General features: G+C 43.5%; 1 non-coding gene across 1 annotated transcript; it reads right to left on the bottom strand.

Annotated features, from left to right (window-relative positions):
- Positions 1-5,976: 5,976 nt before the first annotated feature.
- TRNAS-AGA (transfer RNA serine (anticodon AGA)) lies at positions 5,977-6,058 on the bottom strand. The gene has a single exon. It is a non-coding gene; the product is annotated as a tRNA-Ser (tRNA).
- Between the last annotated feature and the right edge of the window lie 4,226 nt (positions 6,059-10,284).

Genomic DNA, 10,284 nt, shown 5'->3' on the forward strand with positions numbered 1-10,284 from the left:
CTGCGGATCGTTAGCCCAGAAATCAATCAATAGGGCCATGGTGCCCGATGATTGATTCATGTCCCCTGCAGAAAAAGCGACGGCTTGTCTCGGAAGCCTAGCTTTTTCTGTCTCTTTGGTCCCCTACGTCCCTCTAAGCGTACATGTTACGCTTAGAATGATATCATGTAAACAAACTCATGGCTTCCATCTTGTGGCCAAAAAGTAAAACTACATCTAAATGCAAAAAAAAATAAAATAAAAATCAACACATATTTACCTAAAAAAATTACTATTTACATCCCACCCTCCCAAAAATACCCAAATAAAATGTTTAATAAAAAAAACAAAAAAAAATATTACAATAAAAAAAAACTAAAAAAAACACGTAAATATTTACCTAGATTGTAAGCCTTTGGGCAAGGTCCTCCTCCTCTTGTGTCCTACCTGATCTTGCACCTCCATTACTGTGAGCCCATGCTATGCATCTGAGTGAACCTAACTTGCCTAATCTCCATGCTCCATCCAGTCACTGACTAAGCATTACCTGGTACTCATACTATGGTGTGTGATCTGGTTTCTTGTATTCCTGTATTGTCATATTGCTGTATGTCACCCCTAAATATTGTCTGTAACCTAAATTAATGTTCAGCGCTGCGTAATATGTTGGCGCTTTATAAATACAATAAATAAATAAATAAATATGGGTCTAAACTTTTTAAATATCAATTTAAAGATGAAATATTTCTATTTTTTTTTTTAATTATAAGCTTGTAAATAGAGATGGATGCAAAACGGAAAAAATGCACCTTTCTTTCCAAATAAAATATTGTCACCATACATTGTGATAGGGTCATAATTTAAACTGTGTAATAACCAGGAGAAATGGGGAAATACAATACGTGAGTTTTAATTATGGAGGCATGTATTATTTTAAAACTATAATGGCTGAAAACTGAGAAATAATGACATTTTTCAGTTTTTTCTTATTCTTCCTTTTAAAATGCATTTACAGTAAAGTGTCTCTTAGCAAAATGTACCACCCAAAGAAAGCGTAATTGGTGGCGGAAAAAACAAGATTTAGATCAGTTCATTGTGATAAGCAGTGATAAAGTTATGGGCTAATGAATGGGAGGTGAACATTGCTCGGATGCATAAAGTGAAAATGACTGAAGGTTGAAGTGGTTAAAGGGAACCTTACCTCCAAAAAAATGAGTTTCACTTACCTGGGGCATCTACCAGCCCCCTGCCACCATCCTGTGCCCCCGCAGTCACTCACGCATAATGGCCCCCTGACTCAGAGTCGGAGAAAACAAAACTAACTGGCGGAGGTGGACCGGAGGAACCGTGAGTGGCTGCAAGGGCACAGGATAGCTGCAGGGGGCAGGTGCCCCAGGTAAGTAAAACAAATTTTTTTTTTTTAGAGTTAAGGTTCCCTTTAAGGACCAGAGCCTTTTTTTCATTCTGCTCTTCATGGTCACTGTGATTGGCTCACAGTGATCACCTGGTGAAGAGCTAGTGAATCTGGCTTCTTACCGATAGTTAATTCACAAGGCAAGGAAAAATCGGCACAAGATGAAGCTCTGGCAGGTTGGGAGCAGCGGGTGCAAAACTGCCACTGTGCCTCCAGTAGATACTTGTATCAGATTAAAGGAGAGAAAAGAAGCTTCCGGGCACCAGTGTGCATAACGAAGTCACCTTTATTCTAAGCTCCCAACACCTTCAAGACATGTATGCATAACCTGACAGCTGTTTCGCAGGATAACCTGCTTCTTCAGAGGCAGCAAATACCAAATTTGCTGCCTCTGAAGAAGCAGGTTATCCTGCGAAACAGCTGTCAGGTTATGCATACATGTCTTGAAGGTGTTGGGAGCTCAGAATAAAGGTGACTTCGTTATGCACACTGGTGCCCGGAAGCTTCTTTTCTCTCCTTTAACCTTCTTACCTTTAACCTTCTTACCGATAGGCAGAAGCTCAGCTGTCAGACGACAGCCGAATGTGTGGACGCAGTAAGCGGCTCAGGACCGTGGAAAGCATCAGATATAGAGAGCTGCAAGTGTTGTGTTGATTCTCAGTTCTGCAGCCCCGAGCCAATTAAAGAAAGACTGTTGAGATGTCAGTGTAGTGTCAGTGTGGGTCTATGCCCTGACTCAGAACTGCATAGGTGCAAGTTCCAAACCGCACGAGCACAGCACAATCGTGGCAGAAATGCTGAAACTCAAACCTGCGCAGTTCGGAATATCTCTGCATCACTTAAGAAAGAAATGCAGCATAAAATGGAACCAGTCAAACTTGGTACAAATTGCTTTTGATTGATGCAATTGCATTAAAGGACCACAAATAGTAACATTTTAAGAGCACGTGTATAAGAAGTACTTTTCTCACAGAGTAAAATGCACTATAAATTAATTTTCTCCTATGTTGCTGTCGCTTACAGCAAGCAGAAAACATCTGACAGGTTTTAAACTAGCCAATTTCCTCATAAGGCATTCTCATAACTACCGAAATTCTTTACAAAAGCACTCCCTGGAAAGGATCTATGCAAAGATGCTGGCCAGCCCCTTACTATTTTGGTAGTTAGACTGAGCAAATGCCATTCAGTAAGTGTTTTTTTGTTTTAATAAAGGATATCATGAGAATCCCCTATGAGGAGATGGACTGGTCCAAAAGCTGTAAGATCTGTTTTTTAAAATCTATTGTGACAGTGACATGAGAAAAATAACTTAACACTGCATTTCACTCTGGAATAAATTGTAAGTTTTATACATATGCATTTTAAATATTACTATTTTTTCACAACAGTGGGCCTTTAAATTTAAGCTGGAATTATTTGGATCGCATTAACCATCTCTACCTTCCCCCACCAAGGTGCAGGAGTGGATTTATTAGCATTATGGACAGCAGGGACTGGAAAATAAAGGTGCATTTAATACAGTTGATTTCCTATTTTGGGGTCAGGAGAAAGCAAGGAGTACATATTTAGTATTTTTAAGGCTTCCTTGTACACTTCAGGTCATTTGCAGTCCTACACAATGAAGGAAAATCACCACATCGCTAAACAGAGTCTGTGGTCTTCTGAGCGTCTCTCAGAGCAGTATTTAGATGTCAGCCAGATACCTCACTACTTTCTAATGAATTTCACTCCCCTCAGCAGGGACTCCCATTCTCATTGCTCAATTAAAGATCTGCCTTGTGTTCCTTGTTCGACTGCAGCTAGGACCTCCACTTTCTCTCTTGTCATTTTGGGTCTTTATCGAGTTAAAACACAGAGAGACTTGGCAGCATCCGATTTCATAAAACATTGAAGAGAGCCGTTACAAAGCTGGACCACTTGAAACAAAGTCGAATCCAGTCACGAACAAATGTCACTGGAACTCCATTTGGCAAATCAGTTAATGTCTGAGAAAATCTTAATCACACGCTTCACTCGCTAAGGGGAATGAACAGAGTAGCTCTCATTCTTTACAAATGTAAAATTAACATAAAAACAGCCAAACAGATGCATAATCTAAATATTTACTAATAAGCAATGCAGAATGATGGCAATTAGTATACATCTGCATACAATAACTTGCACATGAGCAAGAAATTTGACTTGCTTTGCCCTGCTTAATTAACCTTTAAAGCTATATTGTTCGAGTGGTAATTAAGACGGCTCAGTGACAGATTAATGTCTTTCTGATTTGGTACAGCTCATCTAAGGGACAACAACAGTTTCAATAGCAGGACTTGCCCACAAAATTACTAACATGAGATGGACATAAGGGGCCCAATCATTAGATGTAGATAAGTGCACCTCAGGCTCATAAAGCCTCTTTTGCATTCATTTACATCACACTGTATTTATGAAGCTCTCTTCTCAGGTCCACAATGAGAATTTTTGATGTGATAGGGCTGTGGATGTGCAATTTTGGGACATATGCAAATTTTGTTAGGCAGAAAGGCAACATTATATATTCATAAGCCAGAAAGTGGCAATTGTGGAAGTTTCACTGAAAAATACCAGTTAGTATGCATAAAGAAAATTACACACCTAAAGGGGGAAGTTTGCAAGTAGGCTGATGGAATAAATGTTGCGGTTTGTATAAAGCAATTGTTATATAAAAATATGTTAAAAAAATAAAACCAAATTAGTGAGTTCTTTCCAGCTAAAATTCTCGGAACATTTTAATGACGGAGAACTTTAGCCATGTAAGCTGTTTTCTTCATGAAAAAACAACTTCCTGTTTATTGGTAAAGGTTTCCTCCGATTTGGTTCCAAGCAAGGAAGAGGCATACCAGAGGTTTGTATTAATTTGGTCCCTGGGTGATACTAGTACAGTGACCTGCAAACTTGGTTCTCCAGCTGTTAAGGAATTACAAGTCCCACAATGCATTTGCCTTTATGAATCATGACTGTGGCTGTCAGACTCCCGCAATGCATTGTGGGACTTGTAGTTCCTTAACAGCTGGAGAGCCAAGTTTGCAGATCACTGTACTAGTAGTTAGACTATTGGTGATATTTTATAGATTTATTGCTTTTTTTACCAGGCAACTGGCATTGTTTAAAAGGAAACATCCATATCCCTCTCGGTTTAGGTTCCCTTTAATGCTCATTTTAATTTCTTCCTGAGATCTAACCTTAATCCCCCACCCACCGAACACCCCTTCCTGAACTCCTAACCTTAACCTAAACCCCCTCCTCATTATAACATATGTTCTTTGCACTATACTTGTTGGCAGAAATGTAATAATAGATGCTGCTATGTAAAACCACCATTGTTGATTGCAAAAGTGCATTGTTTCACAATTTAATGATGTTTATGTATTGTTTGTGAGAATAAACTTTACATATTTTTATTATAAACCAATAGCCTGACTCATACCCATTTATAGCCCGGGGGCCCCAGGTCTCTCTCACTCGCTGGGGCCCCCAAACCACCATGCGACACCTAGAGGGAAGTGCGGGCAAGCCCTGGACCTCTCACCTCCAGAGAACTCACCCCACCACCTCTAAACTGAATGCCAACTGCAACAAACACAATTGCTAACTTCCAGCTAGAGCAATATCCTGCCTCTATCTGGCCAGCAGACGCCAGTCAGCCAATCAGGTGTACTGTTATACACCCATACACCCTTTGCCTGCTGTACCAAATCTAGCAGGAATTACATAAATTAGCATTCAGGTGGGAGGCTTCGGTTGGACGCAATTGCATCGTTTACAGGGACCACTCACCTGTCAACCGCATCCTAGAAGCTGCAAAAAGAGTGAGAGAGACCTAGGGACCCCGGGCTGTCATGTGGACCAGTGTTTGTGATTTTAAATTTCTTTTTTGCAGCTTCTAGGATGCGGTTGACAGGTGAGTGGTTAGGGAGGGGACCGTGTGGGAGATGTGCCTACACGGGGCGTCCCTGTAAACGATGCAATTCACGATTGCGTCCAACCGAAGCCTCCCACCTGAATGCTAATTTATGTAATTCCTGTTAGATTTGGTACAGCAGGCAAAGGGTGTATGACAGTACACCTGATTGGCTGACTGGCGTCTGCTGGCCAGATAGAGGCAGGATATTGCTCTAGCTGGAAGTTAGCAATTGTGTTTGTTGCAGTTGGCATTCAGTTTAGAGGTTTTGGGGTGAGTTCCCTGGAGGTGAGAGGTCCAGGGCTTGCCCACACTTCCCTCTAGGTGTCGCATGGTGGTTTGGGGGCCCCAGCGAGTGAGAGAGACCTGGGGCCCTCGGGCTGTCATGTGGACCAGTGTTTGTGATCATACCCATTTATCCTGATGATAACCAACTTGTATCATAATAATCAAGTTGGAGGTTATTCAAGCCTCAACTCTATACTCTAATATATTTTTGGTTAGGACTGCCTTTATGGCTTTATGACTCAGACTTTACCTAACCTTAACCTCTAACCCTATTGCCATAAAAATCCGATATATGCACCAAGTAGCTGCCCATTTTTCGCAAACACCGTGCCGCCTGAGGCCCTTTTCTCCAGATGAGGCCAAAGATTAGCATAGTCGGCAGGATTTGAACCTGCGCGGGGAGACCCCAATGGATCTCTAGTCCATCGCCTTAACCATTCGGCCACGACTACCAGGCTACCATATGCACCAAGTAGCAGAGATATTTTTTTATCCTCTGTTTAAAATAAACGTTTAAGGACTCTGCAGTTGAAGAAAGTACCAAAAAGTAGGTGAAGACATGTGGTTAAAGTTTTCCGACCATGATCTTGCTTACTGCTGGTTTAAAAGGCATTTTATTGATTAAAGGTTTATGATTGATTTGATTGATTGATTAAAGGGTTTATGTTTTACGCTGCACAAGGTTGGGAAAAGGGAGTAGTAAAACTGAGCTAAAATTAATAATGCTAGGATTGTACATGGTAGACCAAATCCCAATTGAAAATGATACTGTAGTCCACCGATGTCAAATACAAGGCTTGTGGGCCAAATCCGGCCCTCCACCCCATTTAATGTGGACCTCAAGAGTTTCAAATCTGTATGTTTGTAAGCAGTAAAAGAAATGGGAAATGAATCCTTGCTGTATACTTGTATTTGTATCGGTGGTCAGACATTTCCATGGAGACAGCAGGCCATTCCAGATGTATGTACACTCATGTAATTTTTGGGCTTGTGCACGTGTACCATTTTATCTTTTTTACTATTTTCTGGTACAGTTGTAATATTTTTAAGTGACAGTGCTCAGCCTTACAATTTTTTTAGTTTTATTTCTAAATACATTCACCCTCCCCATCGCTCACAGTAATTTGTTGTATAGGTCTACTGTTTGTGAACATTTGCAGTACACATTTAAAAGCATGGCGTCTTTGCCGTTCCCATCCATACCACCCAAAGCTGCAAGCAAGCATTCTTTTTAGGCAAGACAGCAGAGAGACCACCCTCTCCACTCCAACCCCATCCACCGGCCTAGGTATCCCACAATACACATGAAACTGTAACGATTGTGGAATTCTCTCCGTGATCAGCGCACAAGACGTGTGCACTGACACTGCGGCAATCCTCCACAAACGTATAATTTGCGGGAACCCAGCAGAAGGTGCAATGTACCTGTAGAGGGAAATTCCTGTCGACAGGGGGAGCTGTGGAGTGCAGAGGAACAGCTCCTCTGCCCTACCACACACGCCAGACAGGAATTGCACGAAGGGACGGAACGCAATCGCAAGAGAGGCGATTGAGAATGAGCACAGAGACAGATTGTATGTGTGTGCACCAAATTAGTCGCCAACCCGCGACGGTGCACACACCACAGCAGATATGAAGTAGGAACGCAATCGCGAGAGGTGCGATCGCCAGACGTGACACTACTACTAACTACCGACAGACAAACATGAAACAGAGGACGTGAGCGCTTGCTTAACGGTTACCTCACCGAGCCTCCAGCAAGCGTTCGTAGCAGACAAGACAGACACACGAAAACATGAATAAGCGAACGATAGGATCCACAGCACTAGCGAAAGTGGCTAGCGCGATCCAGGAAGACAGAACAGAAGGATCCACAGCACTAGCGCAGGATGCTAGTGTGATCCAGGTACAGAGTAGCAGAACAGAAGGATCCAAAGCACTAGCGCAGGATGCTAGTGCGATCCAGGTACAGAGTAGCAGAACAGAAGGATCCACAGCACTAGCGCAGGATGCTAGTGCGATCCAGGTAGACAGAACAGAGTAGCAGAACAGAAGGATCCACAGTACTAGCGCAGGATGCTAGTGCGATCCAGGTACAGAGTAGCAGAACAGAATGATCCACAGCACTAGCGCAGGATGCTAGTGCGATCCAGGGAAACAGATCAGAAGGGGCTACCAGTAACAACCGCTGTTCCGGTTAGCACCCAGACACACAGAACGATTTCCTGTCGGCCACCGTTGGGACAGGACAATCGCAACAGACAAACAAAACAGATAAGCAATCCTAACTGCACTAGGGAAACCTGCCCAGTGCAGTTTCCAGGGATTACTCTAAGCTGATATTCAAACAATGAGCAAGGCTTACACTCTCCAGAGTGTTTCACAGGAGGAATCCTTATGACCAGCCAAGTTCTGTGATATCACATGGTATATATAGAGCAGGCCTACAAGGGATGTGGCTAGGTAATTTGCATGACAAACGTATGCAAATTCCTCAGCAACAGCAAGCTGAAAAACAGACAAAAGGTCTCTCTTCCAGAGACCTGCAGAATGCAGACCTGAACAATGGTCAAAAAGCTGCCTGCCTGCACAGGCAGCTGAGCAGATCATTACAGTACCCCCCCCCCCCCTTCAGGGTCGAATTCCAGATGACCCTCAAAACTGCTATTAGCAAAAGACTCCAACCGAAGACTCATGAAGGTCGGGACAGCCCGACAAGGTCGGATTCCAGAGTCAGTCCACCCGAAACCGACCTCATAGGAAGCAGAAGCCACCGAAACATGCCCATCAGTACTACAAGTCTCAGTGTAACACCCATCAGGACTGTGAATGCCAGAGAAGAAGCCATCGACACCCTCCAGACCATACCCACCACCTTCCAAGGAGCGTCCGAAGACACCATACCTGCCACAATACCTGTTCGAAATGTCTCTTTCAAAACAAAAGCCACTGTTGATCTTATCCAGGGTACCAAGCAAAATTTCTCCCGGAATCTCCCAAAACCCTTTGGAGCCCTGCAGAGATCCCAAGAGGCCAGAACGCTCACCAGACTCACATGGAGAACCGCCAAGAACCCCTATGGAACCAATGATTATTCTGGATTCAGAATTACCCAGACATCCATCAAGATCAGGACTTTCCGGGACCACTTCTGGGCATGCGACCAGGCAGGCCATATCAGAGCATGTCTCCACTGAGGAAGCATCTGAGTATGCTGGTAACCGAGGCACACTTGGGCTTTCTGGGTCACAGAGCACACTGGGGTACACCAGCACAGGAGAAACCTCAGGACATGTTGGGGAACTGCCAACCTCAGAGTCCGATACGAGGAAACCAAAACCAGGACCGGGCATAAATTCATCACGAGTAGGGGCCACAGGCACTGGTCTTTCAAAAGAAGACTCGGACTCAAATTCAGAAATTTCTGTGACTGCAAAATCATCATTGACTACACAGGTGTGAAGCTCCATCAGAGCTGCAAAGGTAGTCAGCACAACAGCAATGCCTACTGAAGTGGGCAACACCTCAGAAGGACTTGGGGGGCAGGAGACATCTCCTACAAGTTCTGCACCCTTTGGGAGGAACTCGGAGGTCTCCAGGACATCAGACAAGACCTCAGGAACATCATTTTTCAAGTTTTCTGAGAAGGATTCTGAACTATCCATGTTACAGGGCAAAACTGGAACTTTATTTTGTGAACAGGGCAGATGTCCCAGGGAAGGTTCCACCATAAACTGAGACTGAATTTCATCATCATGAGCGGAACGTACAGGAATATTTACTGGAACACACACTGACTCCCTAACTTTAATCTCGCTGAACCCAGAATTCTGCGTAGCAGTCAAACTAGCTTGCAACTCCAAAACTGCAGAAAAACAGGTGAGTATAGTGGCAATACCTAGACGAGCCTCTAGGGACACTGCAGGAGACTCTAAACAAGGCCATCTTAACTCATCCAGAGTACAGGGTGCAGAATCAGCATTTTCCTCAGAACAAGAAAGGGACTAACAAATGTCAGTGTGACTGGACATCATATTGTTATTCATGGTACAGGGCAGGCTCAGAGAAACTTTCTCTGGACCCAGCAAAAATATTTCAGAGTCAGATTCGCAAAACCGAAGCACTGTCTCACTCTTAGATTCGGCTAACAATGTCAAATCCGAGGAGCCAGAACGCAAAACCTGCGAATCAAAAATCGCTTTAGGTTGTGAAACTGACGCTTCCATAACGCAAACCTCCGCGATCTGCGGGGCAGACTGTAAGGTGTTCAGGACAGAAACACTGGAGCAACTGTCACCAGGCAACGGGCCCTTACAGGTGTGAACAGGGTGAGACAAAGACGCATCTGCAGTAGAAATAGCGACAACATCAGAAAAAACTTTATTAGACATATTAATTTTACTTTTGATGCTGCAAAATTTAGGAATTTTCCCTATGGCAGGATCACAGATGGAAGATCTTAAAGATCTGTCTCTAAATGACAAGGGGTCCCATATATCCTTGAGAAAACTGGCACATTCATGCAGATCACAATCTGCAGGAACATCAGAGAAACAGGCATCAGATCTCACAGATTTAAACTGCACGCAGTCAGGAGAGAATCCTCCAGGATTCGCACAGGAATCAACCACAGTGGTGCACCCACTCACTTCAGATCGCACAATGTCACGACTCACAT

The sequence above is a fragment of the Hyperolius riggenbachi genome, chromosome 2 (assembly GCF_040937935.1).
Source record: "Hyperolius riggenbachi isolate aHypRig1 chromosome 2, aHypRig1.pri, whole genome shotgun sequence".
NCBI classification, from domain to species: Eukaryota; Metazoa; Chordata; class Amphibia; order Anura; family Hyperoliidae; genus Hyperolius; species Hyperolius riggenbachi.